Source organism: Salmo salar, chromosome 09 (genome assembly GCF_965601325.2).
Source record: "Salmo salar chromosome 09, fSalSal1, whole genome shotgun sequence".
Taxonomy (NCBI): domain Eukaryota; kingdom Metazoa; phylum Chordata; class Actinopteri; order Salmoniformes; family Salmonidae; genus Salmo; species Salmo salar.
In genome coordinates, this window is record NC_138299.1 from 155,508,564 (window position 1) to 155,525,099 (window position 16,536).

The 16,536-nt window shown below is 43.9% G+C and overlaps 1 protein-coding gene across 1 annotated transcript in view; it reads left to right on the forward strand.

The window, feature by feature from the left end:
- Nucleotides 1–638, forward strand: part of LOC106591777 (ventricular zone-expressed PH domain-containing protein) — a 202,787-nt gene extending 202,149 nt beyond the window's left edge. The window contains exon 15 of the mRNA XM_082956467.1: nucleotides 1–638. This exon is cut by the window's left edge and continues 1,425 nt beyond it. The gene's annotated coding sequence lies outside the window, so the exon portion shown is untranslated.
- The last annotated feature ends 15,898 nt before the right edge of the window (nucleotides 639–16,536 follow it).

Consider the following 16,536-nt stretch of genomic DNA (forward strand, 5'->3'; position numbering starts at 1 on the left):
GGTCCCCTAAAATGGGTGGACTATGTACAAAAAGTGCTGTAATTTCTAAACGGTTGACCCGATATGGATGAAAATCCCCTAAAATTAAAGCTGACAGTCTGCACTTTCGCCTAATAGTCATTGTATCAAATCCAAAGTGCTGGAGTACAGAGGCAAAACAACAACACAATTATCACTGTCCCAATATTTTTGGAGCTCACTGTATGTCATATTTGATAAATGAACAGAGGTCTTAGTAGAGGCCCAGAACAGCAGGGGTTGATATCGGTCACACTGCTGGGGGCTTTACAGCTACGTTCTCTCTCCCTCCAGGAAACATGTTTCTATGGAGAAACACATTTATTGGCAAAGCTATCGTCTTTTTATTCTCTCGCTTTTTCATCCAAGAAAAGAGCTTTGTGTGTGTGTGTGTGTGTGTGTGTGTGTGTGTGTGTGTGTGTGTGTGTGTGTGTGTGTGTGTGTGTGTGTGTGTGTGTGTGTGTGTGTGTGTGTGTGTGTGTGTGTGTGTGTGTGTGTGTGTGTGTGTGTGTGTGTGTGTGTGCTTGCATGCATATATGTGTGCGTGTTTACAATGACAAGCATTGTTGACAATTCTGACATGCCCATGAATAAATACATTAAACCTATTGTTTCCAGAACTCTCTCTCATCACAGTGGAATCTTTATTTAAAAACACAAATAAATGTCAACCCCAGTCAAACTTTTAGAATCCAGTTAAAGGTGAATGTTTCTCTTTCTCCAGAGTAATGGATGGGCTAACTTGGATATCATTTTTGGGGGGGGTGGGGGGGACTATCTAATTGAAATATGTCCAGCTTTCCAATGAACCCATTGACGCCTTGATGAGCAATATGTTATGGACTAATATTTAGTCTTTAAAACAATACACTCACAAATCGTCAAGACAGTCTAAGAAGTGTTCTGGAGATGTCCTTGTGGGTTCGGAACCAGTGCCAGTTCTGTCATAATGAATTAACTGTTTCAGCTGGTTAAGTAATTTAGAATCAGTGGTGGTAAAAGTACCCATTTGTCATACTTGAGTAAAAATATAGATAACTTAATAGAAAGTTACTCAAGTAAAAGTGAAAGTCACCCAGTAAAATGCAACTTGAGTTTTAAGTTTAATTGCTAACATATACTTTAGTATCAAAAGTAAAAGTATAAAGTATTTTGAATGACTTGTAAGTGTAGATGATGTACACTCAGTGGCCAGTTTATTAGGTACACACACCCATCTAGTACTGGGTCGGACCCCCCTTTGCCTCCAGAACAGCCTGAATTCTTCAGGGCCTTGGAAGGTGTAGCTTTCAAACGTTGCTCAATTGGTATCAAAGGACCTAACGTGTGGCAGGAAAACATTCCCCACAGCTGTACCGTTGACACCTGGCAGGATGGAGCCATGGACTCGACCTGCTTACGCCAAATCCTGACTCAGCCATCAGCATGACCCAACAGGAACCAGGATTCGTTGGAACCAGGCAATGTTTTTCCACAACTCAATTGTCCAGTGTTGGTGATGGCCTGGCCACTGGAGCCTCTTCTTGTTTTTATCTGGTAGGAACCCAGTGTTGGTGATGGCCTGGCCACTGGAGCCTCTTCTTGTTTTTATCTAGTAGGAACCCAGTGTTGGTGATGGCCTGGCCACTGGAGCCTCTTCTTGTTTTTATCTGGTAGGAACCCAGTGTTGGTGACGGCCTGGCCACTGGAGCCTCTTCTTGTTTTTATCTGGTAGGAACCCAGTGTTGGTGACGGCCTGGCCACTGGAGCCTCTTCTTGTTTTTACGGTGGCCCGGGGTGCGGCCTGGCCACGGACCCCGACGGGGCCAGTGTTGGTGACGGCCTGGCCACTGGAGCCTCTTCTTGTTTTTATCTGGTAGGAACCCAGTGTTGGTGACGGCCTGGCCACTGGAGCCTCTTCTTGTTTTTATCTGGTAGGAACCCAGTGTTGGTGACGGCCTGGCCACTGGAGCCTCTTCTTGTTTTTATCTGGTAGGAACCCAGTGTTGGTGACGGCCTGGCCACTGGAGCCTCTTCTTGTTTTTATCTGGTAGGAACCCAGTGTTGGTGATGGCCTGGCCACTGGAGCCTCTTCTTGTTTTTATCTGGTAGGAACCCAGTGTTGGTGACGGCCTGGCCACTGGAGCCTCTTCTTGTTTTTATCTGGTAGGAACCCAGTGTTGGTGATGGCCTGGCCACTGGAGCCTCTTCTTGTTTTTATCTGATAGGAGTGGAACTCTGTGGTCGATTGCTGCAATAGCAAGGACCGACAAGTTGTGTGTTTCAAAATGACGTTCTGCACACTACTGTTGTACTGTGCCTTAATTTGCTTGTTTGTGGCCCGCCTGTTATCTTGCCATTCTTGTTTAAACTGTCATCAACAAGCTGTTTTCGCCTACAGGACTGCCTCTGAATTAATGTTTTTTGTTTTTCGCACCATTCTCGGTTAACCCTAGACACTGCCGTGCATGAAAAGCCCAGTAGGCCGGCCTTTCCAGAAATACTGGAACCGGTGTGCCTGGCACCGACGATCATATCACGCTCAAAGTCGCTAAAGTCACTCGTTTTGTCCATTCTAACGTTCAATGGAACAGTAACTGAATGCCTTGATGCCCGTCTGCCTGCTTTATATAGGAAGCCACGACCACGTGACTCACTGTCTGTAGGAGCGAACCCTTTTGGTGAACGGTGTGGGTTGTACCTAATAAAATAAACCCTGTAATACTCTACCACCTCCTCAGTGGTCATACAGAGTAGAGACTAGAGACAAACAAAGCATGGAGCCTGGAGTAGCTAAAGCTGTAGAGGGATGGTTCCACTTTAACCAGCACTCTACCATTAGTTACCATGTGTGTTATTGGGACACTCCAACCTGCTGAGGTATGCCTGTGTCAAGTTAATGGCTGTGTTTTATTAGGATTCCAACCTGCTGAGGTATGCCTGTGCCAAGTTAATGGCTGTGTTTTATTAGGACTCCAACCTGCTGAGGTATGCCTGTGTCAAGTTAATGGCTGTGTTTTATTAGGACTCCAACCTGCTGAGGTATGCCTGTGTCAAGTTAATGGCTGTGTTTTATTAGGACTCCAAACTGCTGAGGTATGCCTGTGCCAAGTTAATGGCTGTGTTTTATTAGGACTCCAACCTGCTGAGGTATGCCTGTGTCAAGATAATGGCTGTGTTTTATTAGGACTCCAACCTGCTGAGGTATGCCTGTGTCAAGTTAATGGCTGTGTTTTATTAGGACTCCAACCTGCTGAGGTATGCCTGTGTCAAGTTAATGGCTGTGTTTTATTAGGACTCCAAACTGCTGAGGTATGCCTGTGCCAAGTTAATGGCTGTGTTTTATTAGGACTCCAACCTGCTGAGGTATGCCTGTGTCAAGTTAATGGCTGTGTTTTATTAGGACTCCAACCTGCTGAGGTATGCCTGTGTCAAGTTAATGGCTGTGTTTTATTAGGACTCCAACCTGCTGAGGTATGCCTGTGTCAAGTTAATGGCTGTGTTTTATTAGGACTCCAACCTGCTGAGGTATGCCTGTGTCAAGTTAATGGCTGTGTTTTATTAGGACTCCAACCTGCTGAGGTATGCCTGTGCCAAGTTAATGGCTGTGTTTTATTAGGACTCCAACCTGCTGAGGTATGCCTGTGTCAAGTTAATGGCTGTGTTTTATTAGGACTCCAACCTGCTGAGGTATGCCTGTGTCAAGTTAATGGCTGTGTTTTATTAGGACTCCAACCTGCTGAGGTATGCCTGTGGCAATTTAATGGCTGTGTTTTAGCCCAGCTCCTGTGCCACGTCTAGATGTGTGTGAACAGTGTCTATTCAGGGCAGGCCTGTTTCCTGTAGTCCTGTGGCTCTAGGTGAATGTTGGGTCTACACTGCCTGCTGCATGGCCTGCTGCATGGCCTGCTCTGTAATGCTATAATAGGGTCAGCCATAACAGCGGCGGGCCGGGAGTTCTCACATGGATCAGTTTACACATGTTTGTTTCTCTAGTTGACGTCCTCTTCCAGAACTGACCTGGCAGCCACCAGACCCAACGTTTTCTTACAATGTTTATTTACATCACACCTCTCTCCTCCTCAGCCCCTGTCCCCTCTTATCCTCTTTCTCCTCCTCCTCATCCTCTCCTCTTCTCCTCCTCCTCTTACTCCTCCTCCCCTCTTATCCTCCTCCTTCTTCTCCGCCTCCTCCTCCTACTCTCATATCCTCCTCCTCCTCCCTGACCCAGTTACACAGCTGTGGTCAGGCCCCAGAATCTCACCCCAACAGCAGAGTCCACTGGTGATACAGTAAGTAGTTCAGTGTAGTTCAACACTCCTAATTCAATGAGCCTATGTTCTTTTAACTGGCTCCAGATATCCACTGTCTTACGTCAGGTGGTGTCACTCCTACACGACGCTCGTCCCTCAACCTCAGTGCAGGCGGAATCGACACACTATCTGACGTAAGACAATGCCAGATATCAGCATGCTAGTAGTGTTCACCCATATTTCAGGAGTGGGCTATATATTCCCATATAGTATTTCCATGTTCTAGCTAGACTCTGTTCCCTGCCAACCCATTGTAAAAACACCACCCAGAAGTCTGTGCGTCAGCCACTACACTATGGTGCCATGGTGATGACGTCATCATTCTATTACTGTTTCGATTTCAGAATGTTTGAAGACAATGTCTTGTGAATGTTCTAGAACCAGTTATGTCTTTGAGTTGATTTTCTGTGTTTCTTCATAACTGAATACATGTACAGGCAGCTGTGTAAATAGGGTTTCCTGTTACGGTGCATTAAGACGATACATATGTGTATTTTAGTGGGTCAGAGGATTTCTATATGCTTGTGAGAACCATTCCACGTTAGGAGCCTCTGGAGAACAAAACACTTTTACTGTGATTAACCAACTACAGTAGTATGTTAAATGATCCTGTTTAGATTCAATAACACGAAGGAACTTTATCTTATACTGTTTAGATTTCACAAGATTCACAGATTTTGTATTTTTTGAGAGAATTTACAGAAAGTATTCATGTTTTTGAGTATAGGTAAAATTGTAGAAGACATGATAACAAACTTCTATAGTATTTTTTTCTTATGTTAGATTGTATTAATAACCACTTTGGTTTTCATTTTGAGGACAGTATTCATTTTTCCCGTATTGTAAAACTGAAATCATGCCTGAAAAAACAGCTGATGCTTAATGCTTAATGAGATTGATTTTCCATGCATCACTTTAATATCATAATGTTCTTATGTTTCTGTCAAAACCATATAACTGTAAAGACAAATGAATGGTGTTGCCTCTTTCAGATTGAATAAGATTCAGTGCTCTCTCTCTCTCAGGATGATTATATGTCCTCAATAACAAGAAAATGTTTGTCATTCAAAATCACACATTAGCTTCACAGCATCCATAGCTAATATGAAAATTGCTCCATGTTCTAAAACAGAGAAGGCAAATGGTTCCATGTTCTAAAACAGAATGTAAATGGTTCCATGTTCTAAAACAGAAGATAAATGGTTCCATGTTCTAAAACAGAAGATAAATGGTTCAATGTTCTAAAACAGAAGATTAATGGTTCAATGTTCTAAAACAGAAGGTAAATGGTTCAATGTTCTAAAACAGAAGATAAATGGTTCAATGTTCTAAAACAGAAGATAAATGGTTCCATGTTCTAAAACAGAAGGTAAATGGTTCAATGTTCTAAAACAGAAGATTAATGGTTCAATGTTCTAAAACAGAAGATAAATGGTTCAATCTTCCAAAACAGAAGGTAAGTGGTTCCATGTTCTGAAACAGAAGATAAATGGTTCAATCTTCCAAAACAGAAGGTAAATGGTTTCATGTTCTAAAACAGAAGATAAATAACTGAAGTAGTGATATGTTTGTGTTCAGAGATCTCACACGCATCCCCTGTCTGGCGTCTGAGGTCTATTTCACACACAGACAAACACACACACGGCTGGCGTCTGAGGTCTATCTCACACACAGACAAACACACACACGGCTGGCGTCTGAGGTCTATCTCACACACAGACAAACACACACACGGCTGGCGTCTGAGGTCTATCTCACACACAGACAAACACACACACGGCTGGCGTCTGAGGTCTATCTCACACACAGACAAACACACACACGGCTGGCGTCTGAGGTCTATTTCACACACAGACAAACACACACACGGCTGGCGTCTGAGGTCTATTTCACACACAGACAAACACACACACGGCTGGCGTCTGAGGTCTATCTCACACACAGACAAACACACACACGGCTGGCGTCTGAGGTCTATCTCACACACAGACAAACACACACACGGCTGGCGTCTGAGGTCTATTTCACACACAGACAAACACACACACGGCTGGCGTCTGAGGTCTATTTCACACACAGACAAACACACACACGGCTGGCGTCTGAGGTCTATTTCACACACAGACAAACACACACACGGCTGGCGTCTGAGATCTATTTCACACACAGACAAACACACACACGGCTGGCGTCTGAGGTCTGTCGTTGCTTTAAAGGGCTTCAGCTTCTGGAGATCATTTCATCCATTCTGTACTCACACACGCACAAGGTTTGAGTTGAGCTTCTGGAGATCATTTCAAGCATTCGTACACAAATTACAGCACGGTGAGGACAGGAACATGCAGAGAACATCACAGAGATTCATGTTTAGAGCTTGTTTAAAGATGTAGCTAACACTGAACATGCTAGCAGTCACACACACATCTTTTTTTATGGGAACATTCGGGCCTTTTTCCGAGTCAAAATGTATTCCCAATACAAATTCTATTTTTCCTCACCTTAACCCCCCATAACCCTAACTCCTAACCTGCGCCCTCCAAAACATGACCCGCCAAACCACATTTCTTAACACGTGCTCACTGAACCTGGGTGCCGGCTACACCAATGTGTTGGAGGAAACACCATCCAACTGACGACCGAAGTCAGCCTGCAGGTGTCCGGCACCCCACAAGGACTTGCTAGAGCACAATGAGCCCCCCCCCCTTCCCGCCAAACCCGGACAATTGTGCACCGCCCTATGGGACTTCCGGTCACATGATCAAACCCCAGGCTGTGAGTGCATACATTTTCATTTGTACTGGTTCATCGTAGGAATCAAACCCACAACCCTGGCCTTGCAAGTGCCAAGCTCCGCCAACTGAGACACACAAAGCTGCAGTGTGTACCAAGGTTCTCTGGAGTTGTTACAATGTGAAATGTTCAAACATGCGGCGTATAGAATTCCTCATATAGCAGAGTTGCGTGTTAAACATCATCTCCCTGTGCCAATAGCTGCCATTATGCTCTCATTAGAGAAACTTCTGAAGACTAGTTTGTCTGCAGGGTTAGAAGGAGCTTTGTATTCAGCAATGGGCCCACTTTAAAATGGACCATTTTGAAGACAAGGCAAATTATTCATAATTTGGCTGTGGAGAGTGATTTATCCAGCCAACATTCACCAAAAACATTTCACTTGGCTTCAATCAGAAAACAATTTCTCCATTTACGGGAATTCCAGTGTTTCTGTGAAGAGTCACTCAGTGGAGATGTCAGAGTTGGACAATTCCCCCACAGCAAATGTAGTGTCATGAGTCAGTAAGTTTAGATGTTAGGGTCGGACAATTCCTCCACAGCAAGTTTAGATGTTAGGGTCGGACAATTCCTCCACAGCAAGTTTAGATGTCAGGGTCGGACAATTCCTCCACAGCAAGTTTAGATGTCAGGGTCGGACAATTCCTCCGCAGCAAGTTTAGATGTTAGGGTCGGACAATTCCTAGACAGCAAGTTTAGATGTCAGGGTCGGACAATTCCCCCACAGCAAGTTTAGATGTCAGGGTCGGACAATTCCTCCACAGCAAGTTTAGATGTCAGGGTCGGACAATTCCTCCACAGCAAGTTTAGATGTTAGGGTCGGACAATTCCTCCACAGCAAGTTTAGATGTCAGGGTCGGACAATTCCTCCACAGCAAGTTTAGATGTCAGGGTCGGACAATTCCTCCGCAGCAAGTTTAGATGTTAGGGTCGGACAATTCCTAGACAGCAAGTTTAGATGTCAGGGTCGGACAATTCCCCCACAGCAAGTTTAGATGTCAGGGTCGGACAATTCCTCCACAGCAAGTTTAGATGTCAGGGTCGGACAATTCCTCCACAGCAAGTTTAGATGTTAGGGTCGGACAATTCCTCCACAGCAAGTTTAGATGTCAGGGTCGGACAATTCCCCCACAGCAAGTTTAGATGTCAGGGTCGGACAATTCCTCCACAGCAAGTTTAGAAGTCAGGGTCGGACAATTCCTCCACAGTAAATGTAGCATCACCAAGACCTGTCAGCTGGAGATTTAACACAAGGCTTAAAGCTACATGCTCTTTATTTTTCTCTTTCTATTTTTCTCTCACTCTCTCTCTATCTCTCTCTTTCTCTCTCTATCGCTCTCTTTCTCTCTCTCTCTATCTGTCTCTCTCTCTCTCTTTCTCTCTCTCTCTATCTCTCTTTCTCTCTCTCTCTATCTGTCTCTCTCTCTCTCTCTCTCTCTCTCTATTCTCCGCTCCCTCCTTCACTAAACACTTTCTAGAAGAACATCGCCATTTGGCATCATCAAAACCTCGACCAGTGATGATGACTCATCACCTCTTCTTCCTCTTCAGTTAGATAACTGACCTGCCGGCAAAACAAAAACCAAGGAACCAGAGAGAACGATGTTTAACACCATAGGGCGGCCGGGCCAGAGGTGATAAATATTTATCTCTTTAGGTCAGACGACAGTGATTTACAGACTCTTACAACACTCAGTTGCCGTGTTTTACTGGAAGCTGTTGTTACAATGCGTGGGAGAGAGTAGCATAGTGACATAGTTCTGTCTAGGGTTGCAAAATTCCTTGTAACTTCCGCACAAATCCCATGTTTTCCCGAAATCCATGGTTGGAAGGTTCTGCCGTTCTGGATTTACTGCATATTCCTTCCTGATTCAGGGAATTTGCCAACCGAGATTTCTGGAAACCTGGGAATTTTTGCAACCCTAGTCCTGTCATAGTTTCCACAACCAAGAAGGAGGAGAGTTCAAGTCTTTATCCATGGCTCCTCCATCATCTCAGAAATAGACAGGAGGGAGTGGATGTGGCACCTCTTACTTCAAAGGGGAGATGTTCACTTACCATCGTAGAAATGATTATCAGCCCCCAGTAGCACTGCTGTGAAGCGGAGCTGTACCCTATGTTACACACATGCAAACAATCACATTCAGTCACTCAAACATGTCCCCATGAACATCCATGACAACAAAGACGTGTTATTTTCTCTATTATCATTCCACAGCTATTTTCTGTGCGAAGCTGATTAATGCACACTCACACACTCTCTGGATTACTGAAGGAGAAGTGGTTTGAAAGAGATAGAATGGGGAGAGGAAGACTATAGAGAAGATGAAAGGGGGTACAGGGAGAACGGCTCTCCTCCCATCTGGATGTTCAACTTCAACATTTTATTTTTCAAGGCAAGTCAGATAAGAACAAATTCTTACTTACTATGAGTGCCTCCCGGTGAACAGTGGGATAACTGCCTTGTTCAGACCTGGCTCGACAGATCTTTACCTTGTCAGCTCTGGGATTTGATCCAGCAACCTTTTCAGTTATTTGCCCAATGCTCTAACCACTAGGCTACCTGGCACCACAACATACCCAGAGCCATGATATACTCCTGAGCTGCGTGCCATGAAAGCAACTAGAACGGCTCTACAAATGAACAGGGCTCATTAGCCATAAGGTGAACTAGGAAACCCAGGAGTGCTCTTCTCTACCATCAACAAACTCCCCCCCACCCCCCACCTGACTCACCACTGTGAACAGACTTCATGTCTTCTCCCTTGTCAATGAAACCACCATTACTGAACTCCTTACCTCCTTCCTCACCAACTACAGGCCTATCTCAAACTCCTCTTCCTCACCAACTACAGGTCTATCTCAAACCTCTCGTTCCTCACCAACTACAGGTCTATCTCAATCCTCTTCCTCACCAACTACAGGTCTATCTCAATCTCCTCTTCCTCACCAACTACAGGTCTATCTCAAACCTCTCCTTCCTCACCAACTACAGGTCTATCTCAAACCTCTCGTTCCTCACCAACTACAGGTCTATCTCAATCCTCTTCCTCACCAACTACAGGTCTATCTCAATCTCCTCTTCCTCACCAACTACAGGCCTATCTCAAACTCCTCTTCCTCACCAACTACAGGCCTTTCTCAATCTCCTCTTCCTCACCAACTACAGGCCTTTCTCAAACCTCCTCTTCCTCACCAACTACAGGCCTTTCTCAAACCTTCTCTTCCTCACTAACTACACGCCTATCTCAAACCTCCTCTTCCTCACCATGTACAGGCCTTTCTCAATCTCCTCTTCCTCACCAACTACAGGCCTTTCTCAATCCTCTTCCTCACCAACTACAGGCCTATGTCAAACCTCCTCTTCCTCACCAACTACAGGCCTTTCTCAAACCTCTTCCTCACCAACTACAGGCCTTTCTCAATCTCCTCTTCCTCACCAACTACAGGTCTATCTCAAACCTCTTCCTCACCAACTACAGGCCTTTCTCAAACCTCCTCTTCCTCACCAACTACAGGCCTTTCTCAAACCTTCTCTTCCTCACTAACTACACGCCTATCTCAAACCTCCTCTTCCTCACCATGTACAGGCCTTTCTCAATCTCCTCTTCCTCACCAACTACAGGTCTATCTCAAACCTCTTCCTCACCAACTACAGGCCTTTCTCAATCTCCTCTTCCTCACCAACTACAGGTCTATCTCAAACCTCTTCCTCACCAACTACAGGTCTTTCTCAAACCTCTTCCTCACCAACTACAGGCCTTTCTCAATCTCCTCTTCCTCACCAACTACAGGTCTATCTCAAACCTCTTCCTCACCAACTACAGGTCTATCTCAAACCTCTTCCTCACCAACTACAGGCCTATCCCAAACCTCCTCTTCCTCACCAACTACAGGCCTTTCTCAAACCTCTCCTTCCTCACCAACTGAAGGACGTCCTCTGTGCTGCTGAGGCTGGGAACATCTTCATCCTCATCCTCCTGGGCCTGTCTGCAGCATTTGACACTGTCTGTCATTAGATTGTAACTGACCGTATGGAGAGGCTTCTTGGAGTTTCTCGAACAACCCCTTGCCTGGTTCCACTCCAATCTATTTAATAGACAACAGTTTGTATCCCTTGGCAACTGCAGGTCTGCTTCAGCCCCTGTATAACAAGGTGTCCCACAAGGCTCATTGTTAGGTCCATTACTGTTTAGTATTTACATTTACATTACATTTACATTTCTCATTTACCTGCTACCCCTTGGTCAGATCCACACAAATCTACATCCACACTAAATTTAACTCCACACTAAAGTGAAAACTTAGATGAGCAATAAGTTTTAACAACTAAATGATGACAAAACAGAGCTCATGCTCATGGGCCCCAACTCCCTCATCAATAAACTGTTTAGTGTTCTCCATGGTCAGTCTGTCATCATGTTTAGTGTTCTCCCTGGTCAGTCTGTCATCATGTTTAGTGTTCTCCATGGTCAGTCTGTCATCATGTTTAGTCTGTCATCATGTTTAGTGTTCTCCATGGTCAGTCTGTCATCATGTTTAGTGTTCTCCATGGTCAGTCTGTCATCATGTTTAGTGTTCTCCCTGGTTAGTCTGTCATCATGTTTAGTGTTCTCCCTGGTCAGTCTGTCATCATGTTTAGTGTTCTCCCTGGTCAGTCTGTCATCATGTTTAGTGTTCTCCATGGTCAGTCTGTCATCATGTTTAGTGTTCTCCCTGGTCAGTCTGTCATCATGTCTAGTGTTCTCCCTGGTCAGTCTGTCATCATGTTTAGTGTTCTCCCTGGTCAGTCTGTCATCATGTTTAGTATTCTCCATGGTTAGTCTGTCATCATGTTTAGTGTTCTCCCTGGTCAGTCTGTCATCATGTTTAGTGTTCTCCATGGTTAGTCTGTCATCATGTTTAGTGTTCTCCCTGGTCAGTCTGTCATCATGTTTAGTCTGTCATCATGTTTAGTGTTCTCCATGGTCAGTCTGTCATCATGTTTAGTGTTCTCCATGGTCAGTCTGTCATCATGTTTAGTGTTCTCCCTGGTCAGTCTGTCATCATGTCTAGTGTTCTCCATGGTCGGTCTGTCATCATGTTTAGTGTCCTCCCTGGTCAGTCTGTCATCATGTTTAGTGTTCTCCATGGTCAGTCTGTCATCATGTTTAGTGTTCTCCATGGTCAGTCTGTCATCATGTCTAGTGTTCTCCCTGGTCAGTCTGTCATCATGTCTAGTGTTCTCCATGGTCAGTCTGTCATCATGTCTAGTGTTCTCCATGGTCAGTCTGTCATCATGTTTAGTGTTCTCCATGGTCAGTCTGTCATCATGTTTAGTGTTCTCCCTGGATAGTCTGTCATCATGTTTAGTGTTCTCCCTGGTCAGTCTGTCATCATGTTTAGTGTTCTCCCTGGTCAGTCTGTCATCATGTTTAGTGCTCTCCATGGTCAGTCTGTCATCATGTTTAGTGTTCTCCCTGGTCAGTCTGTCATCATGTTTAGTGTTCTCCATGGTCAGTCTGTCATCATGTTTAGTGTTCTCCCTGGTCAGTCTGTCATCATGGTTAGTCTGTCATCATGTTTAGTGTTCTCCATGGTCAGTCTGTCATCATGTTTAGTGTTCTCCCTGGATAGTCTGTCATCATGTTTAGTGTTCTCCCTGGTCAGTCTGTCATCATGTTTAGTGTTCTCCCTGGTCAGTCTGTCATCATGTTTAGTGTTCTCCCTGGTCAGTCTGTCATCATGTTTAGTGTTCTCCATGGTCAGTCTGTCATCATGTTTAGTGTTCTCCCTGGTCAGTCTGTCATCATGGTTAGTCTGTCATCATGTTTAGTGTTCTCCATGGTCAGTCTGTCATCATGTTTAGTGTTCTCCATGGTCAGTCTGTCATCATGTTTAGTGTTCTCCATGGTCAGTCTGTCATCATGTTTAGTGTTCTCCCTGGTTAGTCTGTCATCATGTTTAGTGTTCTCCCTGGTCAGTCTGTCATCATGTTTAGTGTTCTCCATGGTCAGTCTGTCATCATGTTTAGTGTTCTCCATGGTCAGTCTGTCATCATGTTTAGTGTTCTCCATGGTCAGTCTGTCATCATGTCTAGTGTTCTCCATGGTCAGTCTGTCATCATGTTTAGTGTTCTCCCTGGTCAGTCTGTCATCATGTTTAGTGTTCTCCATGGTCAGTCTGTCATCATGTTTAGTGTTCTCCCTGGTCAGTCTGTCATCATGTTTAGTGTTCTCCATGGTCAGTCTGTCATCATGTTTAGTGTTCTCCCTGGTCAGTCTGTCATCATGTTTAGTGTTCTCCATGGTCAGTCTGTCATCATGTTTAGTGTTCTCCCTGGTCAGTCTGTCATCATGTTTAGTGTTCTCCATGGTCAGTCTGTCATCATGTCTAGTGTTCTCCCTGGTCAGTCTGTCATCATGTTTAGTGTTCTCCCTGGTCAGTCTGTCATCATGTCTAGTGTTCTCCCTGGTTAGTCTGTCATCATGTTTAGTCTGTCATCATGTTTAGTGCTCTCCATGGTCAGTCTGTCATCATGTTTAGTGTTCTCCATGGTCAGTCTGTCATCATGTTTAGTGTTCTCCCTGGTCAGTCTGTCATCATGTTTAGTGTTCTCCCTGGTTAGTCTGTCATCATGTTTAGTGTTCTCCCTGGTTAGTCTGTCATCATGTTTAGTGTTCTCCATGGTCAGTCTGTCATCATGTTTAGTGTTCTCCCTGGTCAGTCTGTCATCATGTTTAGTGTTCTCCCTGGTCAGTCTGTCATCATGTTTAGTGTTCTCCCTGGTCAGTCTGTCATCATGTTTAGTGTTCTCCATGGTCAGTCTGTCATCATGTCTAGTGTTCTCCATGGTCAGTCTGTCATCATGTCTAGTGTTCTCCCTGGTCAGTCTGTCATCATGTCTAGTGTTCTCCCTCTACCCTGCTGGTTTTGTTATGTAAAGCGACTTTGGATGTAATGAAAAGTTCTTAAAATAAAATGTATTATTATTATAAGTTTTTGTGTGTGAATGTGTGTGAAAGTGTGTGAAAGTATGTGCATGTGTGTGAAAGTATGTGAAAGTGTGTGAAGTTGTGTTTTTGTGTGTGAAAGTGTGTGAAAGTGTGTGAATGTGTGTGAAAGTGTGTGAATGTGTGTGAATGTGTGTGAAAGTGTGTGAATGTGTGTGAATGTGTGTGAAAGTGTGTGAAAGTGTGTGAAGTCCTTATTAAACATAGCTAACACTGCAGGGGGGTATGGTCTGCCCAACAACCACCCGAGCCACTGCCTGTTCACCCCGCTATCATCCAGAAGGCGAGGTCAGTCAAAGCTGGGACAAAGAGATTGAAAAACAGCTTCTATATCAAGGCCATCAGACTGTTAAATAGCCATCACTAGCCAGCTGCCATCCTGTACCACAGAGGCTGCTGCCCTATATACATAGACTTGGAATCACTGGCCACTTCAATAATGGAAAACCAGTCACTTTAATAATGTTTACATACTGTTTTACTAATCTCATATGTATATACTGTATTAGATTCTACTGTATTTTAGTCAACGCCACTCCGACATTGCTCGTCCTAATATTTATATATTTCTTAATTCCATTATTTTACTTTAGATTTGTGTGTGTTGTTGTGAATTGTTAGATACTACTGCACTGTTGGAGCTAGGAACACAAGCATTTCACTACACACACAATAACATCTGCTATATATGTGTATGTGACCAATAAAATGTGATCTAATTTGATCTGATCAGCTCTGCTCCCTCGCTGTGGGACTCTATGCTCCTATTAAAGTGCTGGGATGTGACGGTCGATCTAACTTGTTCATGAAGAAAGTCTTCATTCCGTAGCTGTGTGATTTCACAATGTGTTGCAGAGTTAGGGTCTCTCTCACACACTGTAATATACTGCCAGAGGCATACAGCACATTACCTTTGGTACCCTGATAGGGAAATTCATTCCAGACATACATTGGGAATACAGTTACAGGGCACTTTCCTATATTGGATTTGTAGAAGACGTGTGTTTTCTTTCCTCAAACACTTTGTGTTTGTTAACATTTGTTTTGCGCAGACAAATTCATTAAAAACAATCCATTGTGTAGCATTATGTCCGTTAAACAGGACCCATAAGATTAGACTGGTGTCCCACTGTTTCCTCATTAATACACATGACTCACAACTGATGTGTCAAATGTGTTAACTAAGTCTAATATGTTTAGTCCAATCTGAGTTAATGAGCCTTTTCTCTGTTTGCGTCTAGAAGCTGCTGTGGTATGAGCCAAAACACTCTCCCTCTCTTTCTCTCAGCGTAGTCAGGTTCAGACAGGGACATCCGTCGTTGTTTTCCTTGAAGCCCCATTATTAACATAATAACATAACAATTACATTAACCTGTTATGGATTGGGGGCAGTATTTTCACGGCCGGATAAAAAACGTACCCGATTTAATCTGGTTATTACTCCTGCCCAGAAACATGAATATGCATATAATTAGTAGCTTTGGATAGAAAACACTCCAAAGTTTCTAAAACTGTTTGAATGGTGTCTGTGAGTATAACAGAACTCAAATGGCAGGCCAAAACCTGAGAAGATTCTGTACAGGAAGTACCCTATCTGACCATTTCTTGGCCTTCTTTGTCATCTCTATCCAAAACAAAGGATCTCTGCTGTAACGTGACATTTTCTAAGGCTCCCATTGGCTCTCAGAAGGCGCCAGAACGTTGAATGATGACTTTGCAGCCCATGGCTGAAAAACAGTAGCGCATTTGGTAAGTGGTCGATCTGAGAACAATGAGACGGGCGTGCGCATGCACGTGAAGTGTCCATTTTAGATTTTGAGTCTTTGAACGGAAAGGACGTCTAACGGTCGGAATATTATCGCTTTTTTACGAGAAAAGTCGCATAAAAATGGATTTTAAACAGCGTTTGACATGCTTCAAAGTACGGTAATGGAATATTTTGAATTTTTTTGTCACGATACGCGTCCGCGCATCACCCTTCGTTACCCTTCGGATAGTGTCTTGAACGCATGAACAAAACGCCGCTATTTGGATATAACTATGAATTATTTGGAACCAAACCAACATTTGTTGTTGAAGTAGAAGTCCTGGGAGTGCATTCTGACGAAGAACAGCAAAGGTAATCCAATTTTTTTTATAGTAAATCTGAGTTTGGTGAGTACCAAACTTGGTGGGTGTCAAAATAGCTAGCCCGTGATGGTGAGCTATCTACTCAGAATATTGCAAAATGTGCTTTCACCGAAAAGCTATTTTAACCTCTCTGGGCTAGGTGGCACCAAATCGTCCCACCTACGTAACAGCCAGTTGAATCCTGTGGCGCGATTTTCAAATACCTTAGAAATGCTATTACTTCAATTTTTCAAACATATGACTATTTTATAGCTATTTAAAGACAAGACTCTCGTTAATCTAACCACACTGTCCGATTTCAAAAAGGCTTTACA